The 26,998-nt window shown below is 37.4% G+C and overlaps 2 long non-coding RNA genes across 3 annotated transcripts; both read left to right on the top strand.

Moving 5' to 3' along the window:
• The first annotated feature begins 8,446 nt into the window (after positions 1-8,446).
• LOC102021122 lies at positions 8,447-15,372 on the top strand. Its single transcript, XR_263686.2, has 3 exons — positions 8,447-8,799; positions 11,741-11,842; positions 15,159-15,372. It is a non-coding gene; the product is annotated as an uncharacterized LOC102021122 (long non-coding RNA).
• A 2,090-nt stretch (positions 15,373-17,462) lies between these two features.
• Positions 17,463-25,275, top strand: LOC102021338. 2 transcript variants are annotated; one of them, XR_001230835.1, is made up of 4 exons: positions 17,463-17,796; positions 21,358-21,613; positions 22,405-22,533; positions 22,872-25,275. It is a non-coding gene; the product is annotated as an uncharacterized LOC102021338 (long non-coding RNA). The 2 variants fall into 2 exon arrangements; XR_263687.2 differs by lacking the exon at positions 17,463-17,796 and having other exon boundaries at positions 19,658-21,613.
• The last annotated feature ends 1,723 nt before the right edge of the window (positions 25,276-26,998 follow it).

Genomic DNA, 26,998 nt, shown 5'->3' on the forward strand with positions numbered 1-26,998 from the left:
ATGCAAAACTAACCTTTGTCACAATCTTCATGGTAATAGAAGTACATAATAAGAGCAATAATTTCCATCATTTGAGCCTCTGATATTTACTGATAGTACAGTGCAGTCTTCGTTGAAAAGAAAATGTTTCTTACATATACTGAGATTTGTTTTATTTGGATTCTGTTAATTTTATTTTATCTCTTTCAAATTCTGGTAAGGAAATAAGCAATTGCCTTAAAAATCAAATGTCATGACATTTCAACTACAGTGGTCTCTGATAAATAACATGTTGCTGAGGGCAGAGGTTTCTGGAAGGCGCTTTCAGAATCAATTCTGTTTTAGCCAAGGCCTGGTGGCCTTGATGTGGGTGGGATCATTTCTGAGTCTGCAGCTACATCGGTTTCTCCATTCCTTTTGTAAGTGCTGGTCCAACGGAGTTCATACTGTGTAATCACTATTTAAGAGCTTAAAAAATCTAGAATTGGAAGAGAGTCATCTATGCTGACATATGGAATAAAGAGTTGAATATCATGAGTATAGTTACATTCAAATATGACCAAGGATTCTGCAACACCTAACCAAGCACAATGACCCACAACCCTGTTTCCATAACTAAGTAAGAGATGATTTGGTCACATGCGTAAGATTAGTATTAAATAGGGTACATTGTGGAAGCTTCTTTTGAATAAGAGAAATGGAAATTTTTTATCTGGTTGCTAATGTTCAGTCTCCAAAACCTCCTCATGCGGTATATGTGATGCATATAACAGTACAGAAGATGGGTTAAAAATATTCAAGTGAAATTGTCCTGTTTTTCAACATTTATCTAGGTACGGGTAATTTTTCTCTGAACTACTCAAGGAATACCACAAGCAAGTGTTTATCTTTGTAAATAATTACAGTATCATTAGCCTCAATAGAAAATGACCATTTAAAAAATTAATCTCTGATTAACTACTTACTTTGGGATATAAATACCTACTGTCCAACTTGGACTTACTATTATACAATGGAAGATTATTTCTGAGTAGTGTAGAACGGCTGACTAAAATTTACTCAATTTAGAATTTTATAAGAAAAGAAATAGGATTTGAGTGTGTAATAGTATCAAGTTTTCTTTGAAGAAAAATAAGACCTCTATAAACCTCTTTTTTTTTTTGGTTTTTCTTCGGTAACAGGAACCGAACTCACAACCTTGGGCTTGCCAGGCAGGTGCTTTGCCGCTGAGCTAAATCTCCAGCCCCTCTACCAACCTCTTAGGTGGCAATGTTTTGTGTGCTGGAGTGGGATAATAAACTTATGTTATTCAGGATTTTACACATTTATTCATCGACAATAATGTATGCATAAACATTCTTTATAATGTGCTTGTATGGTTATATCAGACAATTAAAATAATACAATGTCCTTTTACTTGTTAAAATTGCTATTTACTTGTTGAAATTGTTATGTGCCTTTATTCTCAGTGATTCTAAGAAGTAGACAAATATCAGACTCAGTTTTAGCCAGGTAGATATACTCACATGAAACAGTTGTCCTTGGATTATTTACCATTTTTACCACATTTTAGCTTAACTTAGATATGACAATACTCTCATCATAGTCAAGGCCAACAAATTCATGCATAAATAGTTCCGTGAAACTCTTCAGTAGCAAACTAAAGGAGACCCAACTAATAGTTGATACTGTGTATCATGTTTACAAATATGTCCAGTCTTAACTTTACATGTTGTATTAATTATTTTAGTTATTGAGAAGTTGACCAGGCACATGAGGTTAGAAATTGTTAGAAAAGACAGATAAGTGCTGTAACATTGCACATTAAGTGTTTGCATAGCACACTATAATAAGCAATGCTGTTTTAGAGGAATATTCACAGATTTATGCCACTCTCTGGTAAACCACAGAAGAGAACAAAGAGATTATACTGTGTTGCATAAATCACAGTGGCTTCAACACTCAATTCTAGGCAATGTCTAGAAAAGAACACAGGGTTTTGGTGCTATCGGATATCACCGCATTTGCTACTTGGGTACTCAGCAGAAATACTGCTACGTGGTCCCAGAAGAGAGACCATGTGTTCTGAAGACAAGATTTGGGTCTATGCTATGTTGGACATTGTATGAGCATATTTCTCAAGGGTTCATGTATTGATGGCTTAAGAGCTGAAGTGTTGAGACTTTGAAGAGGTGAATCCTAATGGGAGGTTATTGGGGGTTCTGGCCTGTGAAGAAGGTAAGAAGTCCTCCTGCTACTCCAATCACCTTTTGTGAGAGTGAATTGTTTTAAAATGAACAGGACTAGTACCTTCCTTTCTATGGCTTTCTGTCTTGCCATGTGACTTCTCTCTTCCCAAAGTGCTTTTGCCTTAATGCCAACCACCATACTGTGATATGGCCAGAGGGTCCTACCCAGGGACATAGTAAGGCAGGTGTCATGTCACTGAATGTCTAAAATTTTGATATAAGTAAATTTCTTTCCTTAGAGAATACCTATGCTTGGGTAGTAAAGTGACAGAAAATATGCTAATATTCTCTATAGGTGTAGCAGAAAAAGCCCCCACCAACGGGTATACTTCAGCTTGTTATTTTCCCAGGTAATAGTTCCTGTTCCAGTTCTGTTTGCTCCTGTCTCTTAGGAACAGCTGGTCACTATGATTCATAACTGGTCAGTATGATATAGCTGGTCATTATGATGCACATTGTATAAATCAATCCCCATTTGACAAGCCATTATGCCTCTAAAGTTCCTGCTTCCTTATCTCACATAAGCCCTAGACCACCAGAAATCAGGGCCTGATATTCTGGGAATGATTCCAATTAGTGCCTATCGACATGAATAAATCTGCCTCCAAATCCTGGTTGGCATTTGAATGTTTCTGCTTGGTGTTGCATCTGGTGCATTGCCCAGGAAGACAGACCATGCTGGCCTCTTTGGTAACTAGTCCTGGCCCTTGTGGGTGGAGTAAGGACCACTCCAGGTCTCGATAGGAAAGTGCAGCCTCAAGATTTCTTGAGTCCTCTGAGAGGTCTAGAGGAGGATTCCTGGGTTCCTGCTCAAGCAGCTCACATCAGACCACAAAGTTAGGAGGACACAATCTGTTTGTCTGTCTCCCTGCCGTATTTTGGTAAGATTCCCAGGGGCACCCCAGTTAGTCAATCTGTCAATCCTACTCACGGCAGAAGAAGAACTTGATCAACTCTTGTTAGTTAAGGCCATTCTCAAGGAAGGGTAGTTGTAATATTTAACCTTTCAGTGCCTGCTGAATTATTGTGTGAGTGAATGGGATGGACAGTGTAAGCAATAGGCTGATCCATCTGTGCACCAAGGCTGGGAAGCATTGATTGTGGTGGCTGATAGGGTCCTCATCTGTGGTTCTGTGTTGATAGACATATGGCATAATGGAGGCCTCACACCCTCTTTAGCTAACTGACAAATGAGTTGTGCCATGTCAGGCTGAGGAGGACTGACTGAGCTCTATCAAGTGGGCCCCTGATAGCCTATAGCCATTGCAAAAGTTGGGAGCACACCTGTGACATTCCTGGTAGATGATGAAACAGAAATCTCTGCCTTCAAAAGGTCCCTCTGTAAAAATATTGCCATCATTAGAGCAGCTGGAATCCTTGCCTCTCACCCCTTCTGCCAGGCACAAACTTACAGGCTGGTAGGACATTCCTTAGCATCAAGCCAGTCAGCCTCTGTCTCATTTAACCCTGCATTTCCAACTTTGACTATTCCCCAAGAGAAAGATGACACTTGCATCACTTTGAGACAGATAACTGCAATCCTGAAGTTGTGAAAACACTACACCCAGAGGTATAGACTAAAGACTCACTTCTCAGCGTGGACATCAATGATGCCGCCTCAATGTGACCACCCCTCACTGCTTTCAGATGTCATAGGAAGCACAAACAAGCACCCAGCCACATATCATCATGGTAGACTGTTAATTACTTTGGGCAGGATCTCCATGCTGTCAAAAATGCAGCCATCACCTATATTCTGTGGTTTCCAACCCATACACTCTTTTTGGACAGTTACTCAATTGTCACAAGGATTTGGGAACCATCTCACTATTTTCACGGGGGCTCTGACTACAGATTTGCCCATGCTTAGATAGTCTGTTTCTCTGTCCTTTCCAGCTCCACAAATCTGTCACTGCTTTCTGGGCCCAGAGACTGGGCCATCAACCACCTACCTCTGATAGTAAAACTCCATCCTGGGGCAACCTCCACTTACATCAAATGGTATCCCATGCCATGAGAGACTTGAACAGAAATTCAACCACACACCCAGGGGTTTCAAAATGGCAAAATGTTAATAGACTGTCAAACTGCTGAAATATACCTCTCCTGCCTGTAAAGCTATTTCAAGCCCTCTGAGCTTCCAATACTGCTGCAACTGTCCTTCATTGCCTCAGTCTTCTGCCACCTACAGACTGCTGGTACAACCGTCTGGACCTAAAAATGCCTTCTTCTGCCTTTGGTTGTCTCCTATCAGCCCCTCTTCACAAAGACCCTAGTTCTAGACTCAAAGGTTAACGGACCTGGACATAACCTACCAAGAGTTCAAAACCTTGTTTCTTCTTCACTGCATTTCCCATTAATGACACCCAAACTGTCTGCTAGAAAGGCCCAAAAGCTCTGCTATAGTATCTGGCCGAAATTGGTTATAAGAAAAAAACTCTGCCAATTTCTTGGAGCTGCTGGCTTCTACAAAATCTAGAACCTTGAGTTCGCAAAAACAATGATGCTTACTAAGACATTCAACCCCTGGGAGCGCCAAGTGGCCTACCAGTGCAAACACTTGGATTGGGTTGCTAAGGGTTGCCTCCCCCCTTTGCTTCTGTACTCTAACAGCTGCTGTCCTTCTGACCAAGAAAGCTGACAACCACTTTGAAGATATCAATATGTAATACAACAAGCATTGTTAATTCCCTACCACTTTGTTTGTAACTCCATACTGTCTGCACTGTTCCTTTGCTATTTTGTAAAATGTTGTCTGTCTGTTAATATTTTCCTCCTTTTATTTTTGAAATAAAAAAAAAAGAAAGCTGACAAACTCACCTTAGACCAAGACCTAACTGCCCAGGTGCCACAGGCTGTACTGGGATGAACTGTTCTAAAAATGGACCCCTTGACAGATGCTGAATATACCCTGTATATGGGTGGAAGTAGCCCCATTAGGAATGAAGTTTGACAGGTTAAATATACTGTGATCACCTTGGATAAAACTATTTTGGCCAAAACTCTCCTGCAGGGATGATCTGCACAACAAACTGCTCCCTGCTACTGCTTGAAAACCTGCCATCAACAATACAAAATAATCTGGTCCAGAGGCCCAAGCCCTCTCTGGGGATCTAATTGACTGAACCAGAAAAACTTTACCCAGTATACCCAGAATATCAGAGCCATATCTGCCCCTACCATTTTTCTGCAAGCTCAAGCTGCAGTGCTATCACCTGTACCCCTGAAGGCAGCTCAGACATCAATGTCTATGTCACTGGCCCTGACCTCACACCTTACAGTGCACTCTCCCCACCTAAAGAAATATAAATAGATTACACAAAAATAAAACAACCTTAGGAAACATATTTTAACCAGTTGAAAGACCAGCTATATCTGTAGACATTCCTGCACACACATATAATCCAGGTAAGAATTAACTACAAGTCTCGGAATTTCAGCTTTAGACCTGCTAGAGAATGTACCTAGACAGTTTCTCTGAGGCTCACTCTGAAGAGACAATGCACTCAAAGCCCTGCTCTGGTCACAGTGGATGCTGATCAGTCCAGCATGAAGCCTGAGAACATTGCTCACAGGATTGCTCCATACCTATTCCCCTTGACTTTTGTAACTTTTCAGGCTGCTTACCCCAGTCCTTGCTTCCCCACCCCCTGCTAGTTGTGGTTTTTGCCTTAAACTCTTCCCAAGAGAATAAGACAATCAATCAAGCACTTAACCAAGACTTGCTGAGCATCCAAGGCACACTGGACATTTTCCCAGATCAGATTAACACCCTCATGACCTTGCCAGAGTAATGTTACAAAATATACAGACCCTAAATTGTAGTTGAGCTTGTCTCAGATCACATGCAACCAGCAAAGATTTGGCAGGGAAACTAAAAGAGGGGCAAAATGTAGCAGAAAATGCCTCCCCTAGTCAATATGCTTCAGTTTCTTAGTTGCCCAGGTAGCAGTTCCTGTTGCAGTTGTGGTTGCTCCTGTCTCTTAGAAACGGCTGGTTGTTATGATGAACATTGTATAAACCAATCCCCAATTTACAAGCCATTCTGCCTCTGTACTTTCTACTTGCTTATCTCATATAAGACCTAGACCATCAGAAATCAAGGCCTGATACTCTGGGAATGATCCCAATCGGTGCCCATTAATGTAAATAAATCTGCCTCCAAATCCTGGGTGTCATTTCAGTGTTTCTGCTTGCTGATGCATAAGGAAGTTCCTTATCTAGTTGTTAAAGCATGATTTTTAGACTCATCCAGGTTTAAGTTCAACTCTCAGCCCCACACATATTTTGAGCAGTATTATTTTTGTTAAGTTGTCAAAACTTCCTGAGCTTCTGTTTCTGTGCTATTAATTAAATCTGAAGATGGTGACAATATAGTTCAGCATTTTACTGAAGGATTGAATAAGATGTATAAAACACTTATGACAAACTAATGCACACTTCATAAATTTCAATTGTTATGATTCTTAATGTCAAGATTCCTGAGAGAGAATATGGCTTTAAAAAATAAGTATGAGGAACAGTCCAGTCCCGTAGAATGGAAAAATTTGAGACTTCATTTCATAATGACTCATTTACCAGCAGGAAACCATTTACAATTTTATCTGAGTATGTTGCAAGTTAAATATGTGTCAGTCCACTCAGTCCAACAAACTGTATTTGGTATAAACTGGCGCGAAAGGAAAAACTGTTTGCTCTATGTGGAGAATCTTTATTTTCAATGAATCTGAGTAAGCAGATGTACTTAGCAGTCTGTCTTGATCGTTAAATACCAGCTATAAAAATAAGTTGGTTACCAAAAATAAATGGGTTTAATGTTTGGAAATAATCCTCATCTTTTTAATGATATTAACATAACGTACTATCATCACAATATTTTACAAGTGAATGCAGGCAAAATCTATCTTGCTGAAATGGAGGTTACTTACTTTGTCATCCATACATCGTAAATGGATTTGTGGTATCATTAGAGTTATTTCAGAGTGAAGGTAAGGATCTCATGGCAAAAGAGCAATATCTAAATCAAGGGGCAGTCTCGTTTCCATAAAAATCCTGGAAACTTATGTTTGATTTAAACTTTATTTGTGGAAGTGAAATGCCGAAGTAATTCCTTATCTCCTAGTCCTCATTCCCTCTGTGATTCAGGATTGTAAACAAATCATGCTTTATACAAATGATTATGTCCTTTTGAGACTCCTATTCAGAAGGAAAAAACAATTGGCCCCAGTATATTAAGGTCAATATACAATTGTGAATCTTGAAGATTGTCTTTAAGTTGACACTTGTTTTTCTCAAAGGAACATCATTTCTATACCACCGGTATGACTTTATTAGACTAAGAACAGCTGAAGGAGATTTCCTCAGGAAATGTTGATAGGATCATAGAAAGTGGAGACAGCCAAGAATAAGTGCCAGAAAACTTCTCTCTGAAGAAATACATCTATAGGAAAAGTTTATTTTGAAGGAAACAATCTGATATATGGACTAAAGTATAAACAGAGTCTGCACAAGGCTAAATTCACACAGAGATTTGACATAATATAAGTATAGAACATCTTCCAAAATACAATGCAGTTGACTCTAATCTGCATAGCCTCCATGCAGTAATCCACGATGAACTCCATAAGCCCTTCCCAACATAAAAATTACAAAAGATGGCAACCATTTGATTTGATCCTATAGCTGGCCTAAGTTATGAATTGCTGTTTAATAGCATCGTCACAATGATTGCTTTGTCCCTCCAGGTGAAAGTTAAGTATGTTCTAAATAATACATAAATGCAATGGCAAATGAGTGATGGAATACTGTAAAAGGAGCCCTTTCTACTGCAGGACCACAAGAGTGGTGCTACTCTTAGATTTGGGGAAGAAGAGGCAGACCTTGTGCAAAGTTGATACTGACGAGGACCACTTCTGTTGCTTGGGTGTACGTCTTTCCATACCACAAGGAGGGAGCAAGAAGGCACAGAGGCACATGATCTACAAGAAACTACACTTGCCCTCTAGACTATATTTCAGATATCTAAAATCCTGGAATTTCCTGGCCAAAGAGCTTCAGCTTGCTTCAAGGCCATTCCTCCTGAGGCTACCAACTATATGTATACTTCAAGGTCCATGATGTAGACAAAGGTACTTATTTGGTAAAGGATTGAGTCACATGGAAGGATTTGTGCCTCTTACATGGATATCTACATGCACGCCTGCAAGTCCCTTTGCATTTTGCCTCAGAACCAGAAATAGGAAAAGAAAACGAAGGCAGCTCATTGCCAGACCCTAGAATGGGCACTAAGGAGTCTGAAAATTCTAAATTTAAATTTGACTTCCCATATCCTAAGGAAGCAGTATTTGTCAAGATAGGTAGTAGAAAATAATTTATTTAATCACTTTTAGTTTCACTCATCATTTAAATATTTGGAAATATTTAAATATTAGGGTTTCACTCTTGCCCTATACCCCACACATGGTAGGAAATTGCCTTTTGCTTGTTTGTTTGTACCTTTGATCTGAGATGATAGGTTGTTGGTGCATGCAGAGGGCTGTTAGACCAAACTAAAGGCTTCAAAGGGGCTACAGTAAGTAAAATGTTTGTCTTTTTCTTTCAAATAACGTATGAGGCAGGACAGCTCATCCTCTGAAGATGCATCTATGTGCTGGGTAATAGTATTGTCTGGTCCCAAGTCTCTAACTCAGAAAGTCTGTTGATAATAACAACATCTACTGATGACAGGGATTCAAACAAATATATACAGTCTCAGTAACTTTTAGAATCTAATGTCTTAAAGCTACAAAGTGATATTTCTGTTGGTATAGTTTTTACTGATTTAGTTCCAGCTTTCATGAATGCTAGTTTGTTTGGCTGAATTTATTTTAGTTTATGCGACTGAAAATACCTTTGGGAGCTTTGAGGATACTTTCCTGATTTTGAACATTATACCTAAACAGTTCAAAATGCTCTTTCTATTTATTTGAAGTTAGATGTTATCATAGCTTTATTCTAGAAAAGTCTTGAAATCCGCATAGCTAGTGGTATTTATTCTTTATGTAACCTTTTGAAATGAAGCAATGGAGTCAGGGGATATGTTATGACAATATTGATTAATGGTTTTTCCCCAAGTACTACATCATGTCTTCATGTTTGCTCTGGCAAGGATAGATTTAACTGGATAGTTCACTTTCCTGCAGGTTGTTTTAGTTTGCAAGTGAAAGGAGTAGCCCGTGAACTTGCCTGAATAGCTGTTCATATTTTTCTTCCTTTTTTTTGTCTTTTTGAGACAGTGTCTCGCTATGCAGTTCAGACTGGCCTTGAGCTCACTTTGTAGCCCAGGCTGGTCTTGAACTCACAACAATCCTCCTGCCTCAGCCTCCTGAGTGCTGGGATTACAGGCCTGAGCCACCACGCCCGGCCTTTTCATTCATGTTTTCTTAACAAAGACCCACCACTTTGCTTTTTTATTGCCTTATTAATGCACAGATATTGTTTATGAGACATATGATGTACTGAATTATTGTGTAGTCCTCTAGAATAATAAGCATTCATATTGTAATGTGAAGAATCGAACCATCAATAACACTGGAAATAATTGCACAATTCACTTCGCATTGAATTGAACAGATAATTTGGTCGTTCACAAAATCACAATCCATGCATACCCTACCTCATATATCTCTCAGATTCAATGACAGGAGCATTTGAAATAGTAATAATGTTAGTCATGATAATGGTTAACCTCAGCTTAATCTTTGTATCATGGAACAAAATGTGAATTTTGTACTTGATGTCTCATCAAAAGTGGGTTTATTCTCTTCTCTTTGTCAAGATGGAAAAGAAGTCTTATTTTTATTCTTCTGTGTGTCCCAGAAGGCAGTCAAGTTTTTAATAAAGTCTGTGCCATGTCACAATGCAACTTTGTGACATGAACTGAAAAATTTCCCAGAATTCTTATTAAGGAGAAACACTGACATATGTAAGGATTCTTTTAACGAATCTGTAATCTAAATTAACATCTTCTATGTTTTCTGAATCTCAACTAGACATTTAGCTGTCTTAGAAAAATATTTGTCTTATTAAATTCTTGCTAACATTTACTGAAAAAGTCGTGTAATTTTTAGTTAAATCAATGGAATCTATTCCTGGTGTGGGGAAGTGTTCCTTTAAAAGGACAGACAGTAAATATTTTATACTTTATAGGGCATTTGTTGCCTACTTACTGACACTACTGGGGCTGAAAAGTAACCATCAAAAATAAGTAAATGAAAGATTGTGAATGGTTTCCAGTGAAATTCTATGTATAAAAGCAAGCAATTTCTATTGAAGACCTTGTTTTCCAGAGCACTAATCTGTCCATGCTTAAAATTGTAAGGATAGAATGTCTCAGGGGGCATGACAATCTTTCTCATAGATTTGATCAGGATTTTTTGAGTAGCATCCCAAGGAGGCATGAAGCATACTCAGCACTGGCCATTGGAGGAAATCCTTATAAGTAAATAAGAATGTGCTCCAATGGGCTGAACCTAGAATATAAGGACAGCGCTTAAGAGAAACAGTTGTCCAGAAAACAAGATATTCTTTTTGAAAAATATATTAATTATAATCAGTGTTCTCGAAGCTGTGCTGAGATTTTAGCTTTTAGTCTTCTGTTGAAACCTAACAAGATTTCCACTGAGTTGAACGCTGTAACCTGACATCAAGGAACACCACAGCGGTAGTTGTGACCCTCTTGATTAATTTAGCAAAGGAAATCCATCTGAAAATGGGCAAACTCAGATGAAAAGGCAAAACTATGTTTTCTTAAACTGTACCATTGTATCTACTTGAGAACATAATAAAAAGAGACATTCAAGATTGAGGGAAATTTCCAGTTCTGAGTGAGCGATTCAGGGATGGGGAGAAGGAAAATGAGGGAGAGAAAGTAAAAAAACAAAATAGAATTTACTCTTCATGTGTACACTTATTATCTGGGGACTTTTTTGGACAGGTGAGTAGGTCTTTACACCAAACCATTATATAAAGCTGTGTTGCAAGTGAAATTATATTTGGTGTAGTATATTGGAGTTCTTTGCAAATGGATAGCATTTTAATATATCATGCCATCATCTTTAAAATATGATTCATGAAGAAAAAACAATACATGAAGCAATTCAAGGGTGAATCTAGTGTGAAGATAATATTTTATTTAAAAAAAAAAACTATGCTGTTCTGAAGTAAGGACAAACTGTCCAAAAATATTGAGAAAGTAATCAAACACATGCTATTCAACAGATTCACATACTAGAAGAATGCTACCAATTGCTGGAAGGTGAACTAAACTGAAGAGGTAGAACAAATATAAAAATGTTTCACGTGAATTACATGGATGTTAAGACCAATGTCATTTTAAATGACTTATGATTAAAGTACTGTGTAGATTTCATCTATTTTCTGATGAAGTGCAAAGTTGTTTTCATAAAGAAATCTGTTTCATCCCTTCCTGAACTTGAGGAAAACATTATCACTATGCTCAATTTCCTTCTTAGATATCTTGAGATGAATGGGTCTCTTTACATTTGGACATAAGCAACTTTCCTAAAAATATTCTGCCATGAGAATCATCGGAGGTCAAAGAACACTTCATTGCTGTGAGTGTAAAAGAAGCTGTTCAGGTTCAAAAGAAATGGTAACAAAGAAATTTTAGAAAGCTGATAAAGCAAAAATATGAACCTGACCTAGTTATGCTACTATCTTTCTGAGGCAAAAAAATTCTACCAATTTCTGAAAATGGATGTTTATCGTGGGTGAATATGACAATAGATTTGCTTTTGCAATTTTCAAAAAATTTCTCTCGGGTTCTTATGCACACTATAGCTACAGTGATATCGTCCTGCTGTCAAAATGACATGCATCTTTAATCAAGAGAATATTTTAATCCGAATCATCACGTCACATTTTGATATTCCCTACAAAACTGAAAACTGAATCTCAGTTTAAATTAAAACAAAAAGTCTACCATTTACATATGTTGAAAATTCATCCATAATTTTCCATTAGTTTAAGGATTTTAATAAATCTAAAAAATTCAGCTTCATCTTGGTAACACACTGGTACGTTATAAAATACTCAGCATAATTAACTGGTAGGTCAATAGAAAAGTTTGGGAACCTGTTATCTCTACAAAATTCTTGAAATAAAGATGTATTTTAAGTACCAAAGTACAAAAGTGGATGTGCTAACAGAGAGCACGAAGTAACCAGCCCAAAGTTTAAGATTTCCCCTCAGACATAAAAGGTATGATTGAAATATACAGTGAATGCTTTAACTGTTAAAAATTATTATAGCAAAAGACAGATTTCCATTAATTCCCCATCAAAATACTCCTCCTTGCTTCAAATATGCTTAGCCCATCTTTCATGCCACTCCAGAGCAATTCTGAAGCACTTTCATGAGTGTCTTCAGAACTTACAATTAAAAAAATAGGGCAAATGTTGCTTCCAAGAGACATCCAAGGGAAAGACAAGTTCTTAAAAAATATTATGGTTTGTCCTCATCCTCCTGATTTACTGAATCTCTCACCCTGTAACTTTCTTGGCTCTTTTCCAAAGTCAGAATCACCATGAGAGATGTTCAGGACATTGAATCAATCACAGCCATTCAACTAAAGATACTCATCAAAGAGGACTTCCAGAACTGCTTCAGAAAATGGCATGTATAATGCGATTAGTGTGCTCACAGTCATGGAGACTCATTTGGAGGGAATAATGGAGATTTCTTTTACTGTAATAATTTTTGTTTCAATTTAAACACTCACTGTATTTGTCATTCACATTTCATACTCTGAAGTAGGCCTCAGAGGGCTTGCTCCCTTCCGCATCTGAGCTTTAAAGGGTAATGTTATAGAAATGGGGAATTGCAGGCACCACAAAGAATCAGGGGATAAACTGTGTGGTGTCGGGGTGGTGTACACACCAGCAGAAGGAAGTGTCACAATAGGAAGAAAATAAATAACTTTCCTATGGGCATTTCTGTTTTCAAATAATGCTGCAATGCACCATATGATGAAAGATCTTCATAACATACAAAGTTAGTCATAATGGAAATTCTTTTAATTGAAGTGCAAGGAAAATGGCCTGGGGCTACTGGAGAAGAGGTCTCGTCACATGCTATCAGGACTGCATCGTGATCAAGTTACTTGAAATCCAGGATACAGAGATGATTTTAATTCTCATGCATCACGTCAGAAAAATATATTCAGGAATTAACACAAATCAACTTATGGGAATACGAACATGCAACACCCATAAAATAATCAAATACACAATCAATATTACAATAAAAAGGGGGTTTGTGTTATTTCTTTTAAGCAGTTAGTTGCTGGGATTACCAAAAATGAGTCCATATAAAGCAAATATTCCACAACTATGTCCTATACAATAGAAGTAAATTAAAAATATTTTAGGAAGAGTGATGAGATTTTCAAAAATTCAAGTTGGCAGTTAGCTGTGTTTCAGATGCTCCACTCCTTAACTAAGTTTTGATAATTGCATTATTTTGTCCCATTTCTGTAAGTTCTGAGAGCTTATTTAGATGGAATTCTGTTCTAGGCATTCAAGCAATGAGTCACACCTTGGGAAACTTTTTCTCCAGTAACAGAAACAGGAAATGTATTATTTAATATATAGACACAGAATCACCATCATAAATATACTGGAACATAGGGAAATAAATAGAATTCAAGCACAGATCTCTGAAGCAAATATTTCCTATATGTCAAGAAGGTACAACATCCTTAGAAAACTTGACATTTCCTAGCACTCATTGAAGTCACTATTTCATTCATGAAATGTTGCCATGAGTTAGCCCATCTTGACAAGAGACTGAGAGTGGTATGTATTGGGTCAATTTAAAATACAGGTTAGATTCCCTACAATTTTAGCATGGCATGGTTCCTTGGACCTCTTTATTTCAAATGAATAAGAGGAAGCAGCAAAATGTTAAGCAGCACCTCTTCACCGTGACCACAACCAGAAAGACTTTAAAAGAGGGAATTCTGAAGACAGACAAAAGCTTTGTACATCAGATCTGCCATGATGATGGATTCTTCCAGTGTCTACTGGTTTTTAAACTGTGCTTTTGTACCATGAGTAAGAAGCAGGTTTTGGAATGAGTGTATGTGCATGCGTGTGTGTGTCTACGGTAGGCATGCTGAAATAATTACATCAGCATTGGAAGAAAGCTTCCAAAATTGTGAAGCCAGAAACTGTGACATTTTTGCTTTGATTGATCATAAACTATGAAATCAAAATCCATGAATTCTGACACAATTCACCAGTTGCTTGGACCCTGCTACATTCTTGTGATCGCAGTGGTTTTCACCATTTGCTGCAAAATTGACTAAAGATTTATCCAGATGATACAGTGGCTAACTCCGCAACAGATGATCCGCAACCTTTCAGGTTAGCAACACACCTGTACACTCAATCCCCACAATGCTCATCTAGATCTTATTTAGAGATAATTCCTTATATTTGAGTTTATTATCTGTAAGATATGGGAGAAATATTCTTATCACAATCTCCTTACCTGTAGTGTGTGTGTAATGAAAGTAGCTAGTTCATCAGGCTATTGTTAGAATTAAACGTGATAATGCCTATGATGCACTTGACAATGTCCAATACATGTTCACCATTATTTTTATGTTATATATGACAGCATCATACGTATTGCCATCATCATCACCACCATTCAATACAACCAATTTCATTTATGTCTACTTTTGGCTACAGCTAAATTTATTTATATGGAGACAGTGGTCTTTCAGATTTCTTCTCATTAATTATGAAGTCCTTCAGGGTCTAGGCAAAGAAAGAGATAAATAAATGAACCAAACCAATCCTTCACATGCCTAAATTCAGTGTTTAACACGTCCACCTACAACTCTCTTTCTCTTATGCTTCTGAGGTACCTCTCAGTCTTAAATATTGAGAGATGCAGAGAAAGGGACACAGATATAGTTGGAAAACTTAAGGAGGAAGATTAAGAAAAGGAGAGAAAAAGACAAGCAGGAAGAGAGATCTATCCTCTTATTCTGCTATACTGACCAAGTATGTCCATATTCCTCAAAGAATCCTCAAATATTACAATCCCTTCTCTGTTCTCTTAAGTCTTTTCTAATATTTCAGTGTTTCTGTGTCCTTTTAAGAGAGATGCATTCAGGTGCTCTAAAGTGTTTAAAAAATAATGGTGGGTGACGAAGAGCCTGAGACAGTAAACCATCCTAAGCCCTGGTCATTGTTATTCAATCTGTAGAAGTGTTTCTTTTCTACCTATTCTCTTTGTGTGCAGTCTTTTTGTTTTGAGTTTAAATTATTAAACTTCTTGGCCATGAAAGTTTGATAAGATATTTTATTTTTGTTTGTGTTCATTTATTCAGGTGGATTTTTTTTTAAATATCAGGTATAAGAGCTCTCCAGATGGAAGTACCTAGAAATACGTATACAGGCAAGTATGTAATGCAGATGAATCTTGTGGACACCAGATTTGATTGATAGATTTATACATGAATTTAAAATAAAGAGGAATAGTAAGGGTATCTGTGTTTATAGGGCCAATTCAGTGACTGAGAACATTCCAAGAAGGGCTTGAAAGGTTTTAAAAGGAACTTTAATTTCTGTTACATAAGAAGACAAACATTTTTTCATGTCAAAGGTGAGTTGCCTTCATGTAGTAGAATACAGAAAATTTTAGAAATAGGAAATTACACAACCGTAAATTATGAACTTTCCAAGTACAACAGAAACTATGTGGCATAATACTTCTTGAGTGGTTTTACACTCAATAATTATTGTTCAGTTACATATCTGTTTGCAGAAAAATATCATCTTATTGAACTGACTAGTGGTAATCATCTAATTGTATTTACATAGATAAATTAGAAACTACAGGAATGTGCCAAGCTTAATTAATGTACTCTTCTTTGACACTACTTATAAAATACATTTATATTCAATGCCGTAGTTTTCTACCATGTTTGAATAGTACATAACAGGACTTTTGAAAACAGAAAGAGAAAAATTTGAGGTAAAACATGGAGTGCATGGCTAGCTTAGATTTGTAAAGTTATCTTTTTATTTCATTAAACTTAGCAGTCATCAGAAGAAAAGATGCCTGAATTCTAAACTATACAATTACCTCTAGCCCAAACTTCTTAAACCATTAATCTATACACTCCCTCGCTGTGTTTGTGCTAGTCCATCAGAAAAACAACATGTCCAAAAAAGACCATGGTCGTGTACAGCCTACATATTTTGGAACCTGTTTAACCACTTCTCAATCAATTTGCGCAGGAAGGAAAAGTCACCCCCAAGCTATGGACTTTCAACTCTTGAGCTCCGGCCCAGCAAATATCCTGGGCAACAAAGAGATATAAGGATACCTGGTCTCTAAGCAACCTGGCTTCCATTTAGCACGTAGCTTCATAAAGCTTAATGAGAACTGGCTATCTCCTCCCTCTTTGGGAGAAACCAGGTTCAGTGGGAACAAGGTGTTCTGGTTTTTGTACTATGCGAAGGAAGAGGTAGATCATAATGCTGCATGACTCTGAGCAGATGCTTGAACTAAGTACTGTGGTTTAGAGGAAATCTCTGATTATTATACCCTATGATAGCTTCATGGATAATTAGAAATCTGATACTATATTTGAAATAATTTCATTATCCTGAAATTCTACTGATGAACATGCTCTTTCACTCATTTGAAGGACAAAGTATGGTGCTGAAGTCAGCAAGAGCATAGCCTCACAAACTGGACTGTCCAGTTCAAATTCTGACCTTTGTGTGACTTTGAGGAAGTTACTAAAGCTCTCTCTGCACATAGGTTTTCTCTCCTATTTGTCAGGGAGAGTACTAGAATTTATTTCATGAATTGTTATGAAAATTAAATTATTGAATATTTGTGAAACACTTGAAACAGTGCCTGGCTACTCAGGTATGAAGGCAAGAGGATGGCAAGTTCAAGACTAGCCCAAGCAACTTAGAAGACCCTGTCTCAAAATAAAAATAAAAATAAAAATTCTGGGGATGGAGTTCAGTGGTCAGTGGTAGCATCCTTTCACAGAACAAAACAAAACAAAACGCAGTCCAGAGACATAAATACTGTTTGTTAATGTGAAAAACAAAATGTAGTCTATCTTGTTTCAGAATGCTTTCAGTCCTCCAAACGAGGTCCATTTCCCACTTTGAAAATTGCAGACCACGGGCCCTGTGCGGAACTGGAAAACTAGTAAAGTAGCCCAGCAAGTCTGAAAAGTTTCACCATTATTCTGTGATTTTCATCAATATTTTTCACCACCTGATTGCGCAGTGCTGGTGTGCAAACTGGATAGGCAACAAGAGAATGCTGCTTAGGGGAGGCTGCAGGCAGTGCTAACCCCTCCCCCTCCCCACGCCTCAGTCCAACAGAAACCCGCTTGCACCAGCTGTCATATGTGCTGGTGCCACTTGGCAAGTGAAACGCAGTGATTATCAATAAAACGGCGCTTTGGCCACCTGCATACGTCGGTGCCTGTGAAGACAGTCGCTTATTGTCACTAAGCAGACATGTAAGTTTTCTTGTTTAACTCTTAACCTTGGGTCTGTGTTATTTCGTAAAATAATTTAAGAAATGAAATATAAAAATAAGGGAAGTTTTGTCACGTATGTATATTATCTCTATTATATGCTTTTATGTGTGACTTAAGACAATTCTTCTTAACTCAGGGTGGCCCAAGGACACTGAAAGATTAGAAAGAGTGACCTATAGTATAGAGATTGGTGATAAACAATCCATCACCAGATAAGAACACAGAGTGCTCAGCGGCTCCAGCTCTTTGCAAAATGTGTCCTGGATTTCTAACTCTCTCTCTAGCTTTGCCTTATTACATCATGTTGCCTCTTCCCTCCTTTTTGCACATGAGATATTCATTTTATTACTTTGTGCTTCTGTTGGCTGGATACCAGCTTCATACCTCTGACAAATAATCTGGTGTTCTGACTATGAAATTAAGGGTTTCTTACAGAGAGCAAATGTTAATTACACTTCACTGGTGACATTCCACGTCTTTGTTTTCTTCTTTGTAATGTTAACGTGTTGATCATTTTAAAATCTACAAACCCATGCAAGAGTAATGATGAACATAGAATTATTTATAATCTCATCACCCTGAGATTAGCACTGTAAACACTTTGTTATATTTTTAGAAGAATTTCACACAAACACACACTACTGGACATGATATACTATATTTAATATTTTAATTATAGCACTAACGTAGATCTGAGCATTCTTTTCGCTTATATGGAGAATTGTGAAGACATGTGACTTGTGTGTATCAACCAAACTATAGAGTCTGAGACTGGTGAAATCATACTCTAAAATAGTTGGTTTCAAGAAACCACGCATGTGGACTGGGATAGGTATCTGTACTGCGGCTCTGCCCTGGAAGTCTTTCTAAATCCTGGGCCTGAATTTAAAGAGTAAAAGCGTCTAAAGTTGTTATTCTAGATAAACTGCTGATTCTGATGCTATTGAACAAGAACAGTGTCTTAAAAGGTGATGTGCTACAGTTCATCGCACCATCTACTAAGCCACAGTTCTTTTTATTGCATCTCACCTCTTAGAAGAAATCTAAATATGTAGATGTACCTAAGGACCTCTTATATTATCAACTGGAAAAACTTTGAATTTTCTGGAATGTTAGTCATTAAAGCTTGAGGTTTCCAGGGGACCTAAAAAAGAAAAATCAAGCTGTACCTTCAGTGCAAATGCGAATTCCTAAGAGAATTGTCTCTGAGTGCACAAGTTATATTCCTGAATAGAACAGAATGTTACAGAAGGCAAGAGAAAAGGGACAGAGTGCTATAGCTAAGGGTACTAATGTCGTCACCATTCTAATGCACATGGTTTGGGTTGAGTAAGAAGCTGAGAGGTGATTAATTATTGTAGTTTAAAATGAAAATGTTGTATTCCTGGAAAAGGAATTGCTCTTCTTTACTGCTAGCTTTTTTTTTTTTTTACAGGTGAAATACAATTAGTTAACTTTTTATACCAATAAACATTTATTCTCAGATTCCAAGGAGCACATGTTTGCTATTAAACACTGTGGTAGGCATAATTGCTTTCATTAAGTTATAGCTAATTGGGTTTTTAAAATGATATATACGCCCCCCCAAAAAGAACTGATAGTATAATATATATTTGGTTGTATAGATATTTCCCCTATTTGAAATATCAGACAGAAAAAAGCTGAGCAGATTGTTGAGCCCACAGCCCAAGCTACATTTTGAGAGTTAGAGGACAGAGGAAGCCATAACGGAGGAAGCATTGCAACATACTTCCTTGGTGAATGCACCAACTTTCTTTTCTGGTCGTTTTCCTCTGAACATCTCTTCATTAAGTTAAATTTAAAAATTCAGTTGTTCCTACTATAGACCAAATAAGAACCTGCAAAAAAAGTTTAATTCAAAAATGTTTAAATTTGTGCAACTAGTTTAGAAATTTTACAATATGAGGGTTTTCTTTATTTCAGGAACTTTTAACTACTTTTTTTTTTTTGGTGAGATGAGAGATTGCCTTTATTGCCACATTTTAGAACCTCCAGTGTACAGCAGAACCAGGAAGTATAAGTGAGAACGAAAGCAGGGTAAAAGAGAAAGAGAAGAACAAACAGAATAGAATTTCTGACCGTTGATGTTACTTATTCCAAGGGCTGAGGTAAGACACTCCAGAAGTTCTGATTTTATGAGATTCTCATGAACTCAATATGAGTATAAACTAGTGAGATATGTCTAATGTAGACTTTGATGGAGGTAAAAACAAATTCAGATTCAAAGGCAATCCCCCCTCTAAGAAATAAAACATTTTATCTTGTAGATGTTAATAAAAGTGCTCATAAGAATTTTCATTTTTGTCACACACAACTAAAACAGCAATAGGTAAATTCGTGTTTTGTAAAGTATGTATGATTTAAGGGCACTTTCTGACAGGTAGCCTGTCGTGGAATTGGGGCACACACCAGCTCTTCAATTCTTACAGTACAATTTGAACAATAAGTAAGAGTTTGGTTCACTTTACTGCTACTACTCCCTTTCCTACCATGTACCATTTTCTCAGTAAAAAATTTCCCATAACGCTTTGCTCTTTTTGGTTTTGATGTTGTAAACTTTGGCTAGAAAGTGTTAGGCAATGGCCCTGCCAGTGCTGGGGAGAATTCACAGATGAAAACCGAAACCTCCTTGCTCCAAAACCCAAGAAAGTCATTCTGAAAAGGCCTACAAACACTTCACCTTAGCAACACAGCTCTGTATGCAAAATGCCCCTCTGAAGGAGTTTTCACTGTGAAGACATTCTCTACTTTTTTTAGGATGTGATTTACTTTCTCCACTTCATGTATATGAAGTTAAGAAAGAAAAAGTGCAGTCAAAATAAGTGTTTGTGTTGCTATAGGATATATTTATACAGTGTATATAAGTAAGATGTTCTGTCTTAATATAGGGCAAAGAAATATATGTTTCTTTTTTATGAGTTAGGTTTCAGAAAGTACAACCAAATGAAAGAAGATGGGGGTGGAACCCAATATAAATGCAAAGCTAGAATAAAAAAGAACCACCTACAAAAATCTTTCCTTAAAAAGCACTCATTCCTTAAGAAGATGCAACTCATGTAGGCTCACACACAGACTTACTACCTACCCACTGTGACCCAAGAATGGCTTCTTCCAGAGAGCATCTTCAGCCCATGAGGTTTAAAACCAAAAGCATGTTACATGACTTTTAGATATCATTTGCAATACTAAGTATTTAACAGAAGAAGAGGTGTTGGGAGCATATGATTCTATTCCCAAGGGTTACCTTCTCGGAGGTTCATTTGAGAATCAACAGTCAGAGCAAGACAAGATAATTCCTAAATAGCTCACATGTTAACCTTTCCATTTGCAGACTCCCTAGCATGTTGCATGAGTAGAATATCCGTGGCTCCTTAGCATCAAATGGTAGAAATACCTTCCAGTCACTGCGGCTTCTCAAGCTCCTTGGACAATGATGTTGCCCTGTGTGGGAATTATTTCATAAATGGGCTGATATGAATTACAGATTTTTCCCCTGACTGATGACAGTGCTTCTCTAAGCCCAAGGTCTTTCTGCAAGGAGATCCTTCCACCTCTGAAGAGTGGCTAGTTGGGAAACCCTCCTCCCGGCTTCCCAACTTCCAGTGTCTGTCTGAACCAGTGCCTGTATCAGATTTATCATCTGAGACTCTGACACTGAAGGTGAACAGAAGGGACAGAATGGGAGAGAATAAATACCATCTTTGGATTTTGTTTGAACCACAGAAAGCAAACATATACTGTGCTGACAGCCAAGAAGGATGACTCTGCATTTTAGGTACTACTATTTTTCTTAAGTTTAAGGAGTAATTTGAAGCATTTCAGGAATGCTAGATTTTACTTTCTCCACTTCATGACTTTCAAATCTTTAAAAAATGCTCTGACAGTATTCTGGGAAGTATAGAAAAAGAAAATATTGACAAATTAGAGTTCTGACTAAAATGGGGACAAGTAGGCCCCAGAACATATTAAGCATTGTATGAGATAGTTTATATCAGTTTTTCTTATGTACATATTTTTATATCAATCCTGTATGTTGGATATTACCACCATTTTATTTTTTTATTTTTTTATTTTATTTTTTGTCTTTTTGAATCAGGTTCTCGCTATGCAGTTCAGGCTGGCCTTGAGCTCACTTTGCAGTCCAGGCTGGTCTTAAACTCATGATGATCCTCCTGCCTCAGCCTCCTGAGTACTGGGACTACAGGCATGTGCCACCATGCCTGACCATTACCATCATTTTATATCTGAGAGAATTAAGCTAAAAAGAACTTTATGCAGTACAAATAAAATATGTGTCACTTTTAGAAGGCATAGGTTTAAATGTTAACCTGTTTCTAACTTTGGCACTACCAATACTAATATTTATTTTGACAGTAATTAAAGTAGAAGAATGTATTCTTGTATCCTATGGTGGTGCTCTCCAAAGATAGCCCCCTATTTTAAGTAAAATTTACTTCAGTTATTTTTAATGATTTCTTAAACAAGTGTGAAAGAGAAATTATATCTGTTGTTTATTCTAGGACTTCTCAGGAGACTAACTATTGCTCTATGTCCTGTGACTTACAGATAGAACACAGTGTGCCACTCTGGTCCAGATGTGACTACAGACAGAATATTGCCGGAGCTGCCCTTGTTTGCCAGAAAACCAGTACAGAAGCAAAGACTGCACCCACGTATGGCAAGAACATAAGGGAGGTAATGAGGAGTAGCTCCCCACCTGCCCCTGGCTCTGCTTCTCTGCTTTTCCTTCCCTTCCCTACCCCTTTCCCTTCCCTTCCTTCCTTTTAATCATCCAAGGAAATCTCCTGAGGGCACCTGTCCCCCTTTATCCATGGGAAACAAAATCCGAGACTCCCCAGTGGACGCCTGCAACTATAGCTCATGAACTCTGTATCTATCGTGCTTTCTCCCTGTGCACATAACTATGAACCACAGTAAAGAAATTAACAATTAATAATAAAATGTAATAGTTATGTACCATTATCAACATTATTTCTCACTGATGCATTGTTTGTTTCTGGAATTTTCCATAGGATGCTTTCAGTCTACACTTGACCGTGAGTAACTGAAACAGAAGACGGAACTGCAAGGGGAGTCCCTTCCCCATGAGTCCTGGGCTTTCTGCCAGCATCAGCGAGCTCGCTTTCCCACAGGCTCCTGCCTCAGGCCCTGTCCCACCTTGTTCACTTGTCTCTACTCTGGGAGCAGGTCCTTAGATGTTTGGCTCTCCTCCATCTGCTCTGACTGCCACAGGACGTCTGTTCCACGACTGCTGCTGTTATTTTCTTGTCCCAGAACGACAGCTGTAAAGTTCATGGCTCTATTTCTTCTCACTTCAGCAGCCTCCCTAGTGACTTTTCTCTGAACTGCGGTGCTCAATCTTTGAAAGGAGTTGTATGTGTTTAAATGTTCCCTCTCCCTACCTTCTCCATACCTTGTGGCTGGAACTGGGACTGTTAACACTCAGTGAATCCTGCATTATGGTTTATATCTAGATGTCCCCCTCAAAGCTCATGTGACCATAGGTGAAGCTTTGGGAAGGTAATTGGATTATGGAGCTGATAGCTGGCTTGCTGTTAGGAGGTGGGGGTTACCTCAGTCATGACCTAGCAGGTTTTTACCTCTCCCCAACTCCCGTCATCCCTCACTCTCTGTCTCTGTCTGTCTGTCTGTCTGTCTGTCTCTCCTTCTTGCCTGTCATGCCATACATTGGAAGAAGCCAACACGGACTGAAACTCTACAAACTATGAGACAAAATAAACTTTTCCACCTTCAAACTACAGGTGTCAGATTTGAGTCCCAGGGCTGAAGAAAGTGACTAAGACTTTTGGCTGGTTTGCACATTGGGGCTTTCTAAGGAAAAGCCTGAAACTTTGATTCTGTCACTGTGAGGCAAGATAGTCACACTGCCTAAGATCCACAGATAGGGTTTCTCTTCATAGCCCTTCTCGGAGTGATAGACATTTCCTTTTGCTTGGCAGATGCCCGTCATTGACACTCTGCATGGTCACGTCCTTCTTTAAAATTGTGCAACATGCTCCTTCCTTCCTCTTTCTACTGCTGTCTGGGCATCCTGCAGAGAACGGCCAGCCCAAACGCTTTGACGCTGCCACCGTGCAAGAAGTAACAAATCCTCAGTTCAGTAGGTGTAAGGCATTTGTTGCACTTCAGTGTCTCCCAAGAAAACTGTTCTGCTCTCTGCTTACATGTGGTGAAATAAACTTATCGGTACAAACACCAGTTTAGTGATGAAGTCACGCTGTGCTGCTTTAGGTTATGTAAATTTTAAGTCTAGACCTAAGAACACTAAAGTCAAGCAAATATATACTATGTATGCTAAATTCAGTGGGCTCAGACTAAGTGGTATAGGAAAAGAAGTTATTTAAATTAAAAACAAAACAATTAAAACATATTTCTGAAAGGTTATTAGATTCCAGTGATCAATCTGGCTTTCTCTCTCTATTTTTTGGTTTTTTTTTAGGTATTGGGCATTGAACTCAGGATCTCCACACTAAACTACATCACTAGTCTTTGTTCATTGTTTTGTTTTGCTTTGTTTTGTTTTTAAAACAAGGTTTAGTACGTCACTAAACGGTCCAGGCTTGCCTAGAACTTGTGAACTTCCTATTTCAGTCTCCTGGAGTGCTGAGATTACAGTTATATTCCCTTATACACATCTTAATCTGGCAATTATTTTTAACCTCATAAATATTCACCAAAAAAGTTACACTATACACTGGATGTGCAAAGAGTGTGGCATCTGTACTTAGCCAGTGTTTGAAGGTTCTTTCGCCTATGTACCTTGACTTTTAAATTGACTCTTGAAGAGTGTTTTCTATATTTACTTGTTCTTTTTGATTATAACAAATGACTGACAGCTCTAAAATTCATAATGTAAATTCACATCAAGTAATTTGGGGCTAGAAACATCTATATAGGAAGGGAGAGTTAATAGTATACAAGTTCAATAACAGAGATGCTTTTCAAAGAAATCTAGACATTGTTATACAGTGTAAAGAAGACCAGTTATTTACAACACAGTGCAAAAGAAAATAAAAGTAAACCAATGTTAGTCTGCATAAATTCCAAATGAGATAATATTATTTCCCCTATTTAATGTCACAGAAATTGCTATTCCAATTAGTTAAAGTAAAATCCTCTTGATTATTATTCTGGCTTGACCACTAGATGACAATTTAATTCTGAATAAGTTTCTTGAGAGATCTCTGAATCAGTTTCATTTCAGTAAAAATGATAGTGGTAAAATGTATTTAAAACTCTTTGATATAGATTAAATGAGATTGTATCATAGAGAAAATGATTTCACATTTTTTTGTTATGTTTCACATAGCAAAAATGTTTTCATTTTATTATTTTGCTATTGTAAGTTATTTAACTATATATCAAAACAAGAATAAAATTATAATTGCAAACAAACAGTTGCTGTTATGAAAATGAGTTGCTATTTTTATAAAAATGCCTAGATGGTTCACACCTCATTGATCTTGCTCCTGAAGAAAGAGACAATAATCAGAATAGGTACTGACCACACTCTTCCAAATCTTGATGGCCTTTTGTAGAAGCTGTGTTTTTATTAAAGTTTTCACAAGTTTCAAAGGTTCTCCAGAAGTATCATGAACAATTTAAGCTTTCCTGTAATTCTTTCAAAGGAAGACGTGAGGTTAACAAGATCGCCAAATGCCAGCTTGGTGGCCTTGAATGCGCATTTTCCTTGCCATTAAAAATATTTGTCTTTAGTTACAACACAAACTCTTTATCTAGAGAATATAGATGGAGGGTATTTAGCTAATGCATATATTTATTCTGAAATTCTATGAACTGTATGACACCAGACAGTTTAGATTCATTTGGATTAATAAATATAGGCACAACCCTTAAGTACAGGGCCTGAAATAACAGCCAGCATTTTTCATTTGCTTCTGGATTAATGAAAGTTGTTTAAAACCTATTTTAAAATTCCTAGGGTAAATTGATGGTTAATTTTGCATCTTAAATTATTTTAGTGTTTAATAGAAATCCTTAGATGATTTCATTAAATCTATGTGATTAATTTTTATTTTTTATTTTTTGTTTTTTTCTAGTACCGGGAATCGAACTCACGACCTTGCACTTGCTAGGCAGGCACTGTGCAGCTGAGCTAAATCTTCAGCCCTCTGTATGATTAACTGATCACTTTTCCCTCTCCTGTTACACAATGTGGACAGCATTAAGTGAAGCATTTCTTCTGAGATTGCCACATGGAAGAAAGTGACAGAGGAACCTGCACAAAAGACAATGATAAGCAACCCATTCGTGACTCCTTCTGTCTTTCAGGGGTTATTCCTATTCCCTACTCCTTTACTCCAATAAATTTTCCTACTCTTAACAAACAAGACACAATGGAAAGCAACACAGGTTTAAAAACAGCTAATTTTATTGTTTGTATTTGTAGGTTTGGGTGAATGTATTCAGCATGTTTGAAAAGTGAAAAGTTGGAAGATTTAGCTGGGGTTTCCCAGGAACAGTCACACTAAAATCATTTTTAGGCCTCAGTGGGCATCAGGTCCCAATTCAGCTTTTATGGTCATATTTTGACAAAAGTTGAATAGTAGCTCTCATTGAGCAGGGAAAAGGCTACTAGAAAAACTTACCATGAAACGAAAATAGTATTAATGCCATAGTTTTAATTTCATCTCTTGAAAATTGTGTCATTGTGATGAACTTTAGTGTTTGAAGTTTACATTTCCTAAAAGGTATTCCAGATAGGTATAACAGCTTGGGAGAAATAATTTCACTCACTTGCTCTTATGTGAAAGAATAATTTCTGGAGATATTTTCTCATTTTTAAGTCTTTATGAACTAACTTGTTACATTTACCATTCTCAGGAAAATCTGGTAAATATCTGAGGAAGATATTTCCTCTGAATCTCACAGAGATTTTATCTGGCTGTAAGTACAAATATTAACTTAAATATGCACTAAGATATCTGAAGACTTTTAGGCCAAGAATCTTAATATCTTCCATAGCTTTTCAAGAATCCATATTTCCAAAGTTTTTTCTTTTTATCATCCAATCTTTGTTATTTTTATAATTCTTTATCTCTTCAAACACAAAATCTTCAAACAAATTTCAACTTAAAATAACTGTATGTGTATGGTT

This window comes from Chinchilla lanigera, unplaced genomic scaffold (genome assembly GCF_000276665.1).
Source record: "Chinchilla lanigera isolate Chin_1 unplaced genomic scaffold, ChiLan1.0 scaffold00077, whole genome shotgun sequence".
NCBI classification, from domain to species: Eukaryota; Metazoa; Chordata; class Mammalia; order Rodentia; family Chinchillidae; genus Chinchilla; species Chinchilla lanigera.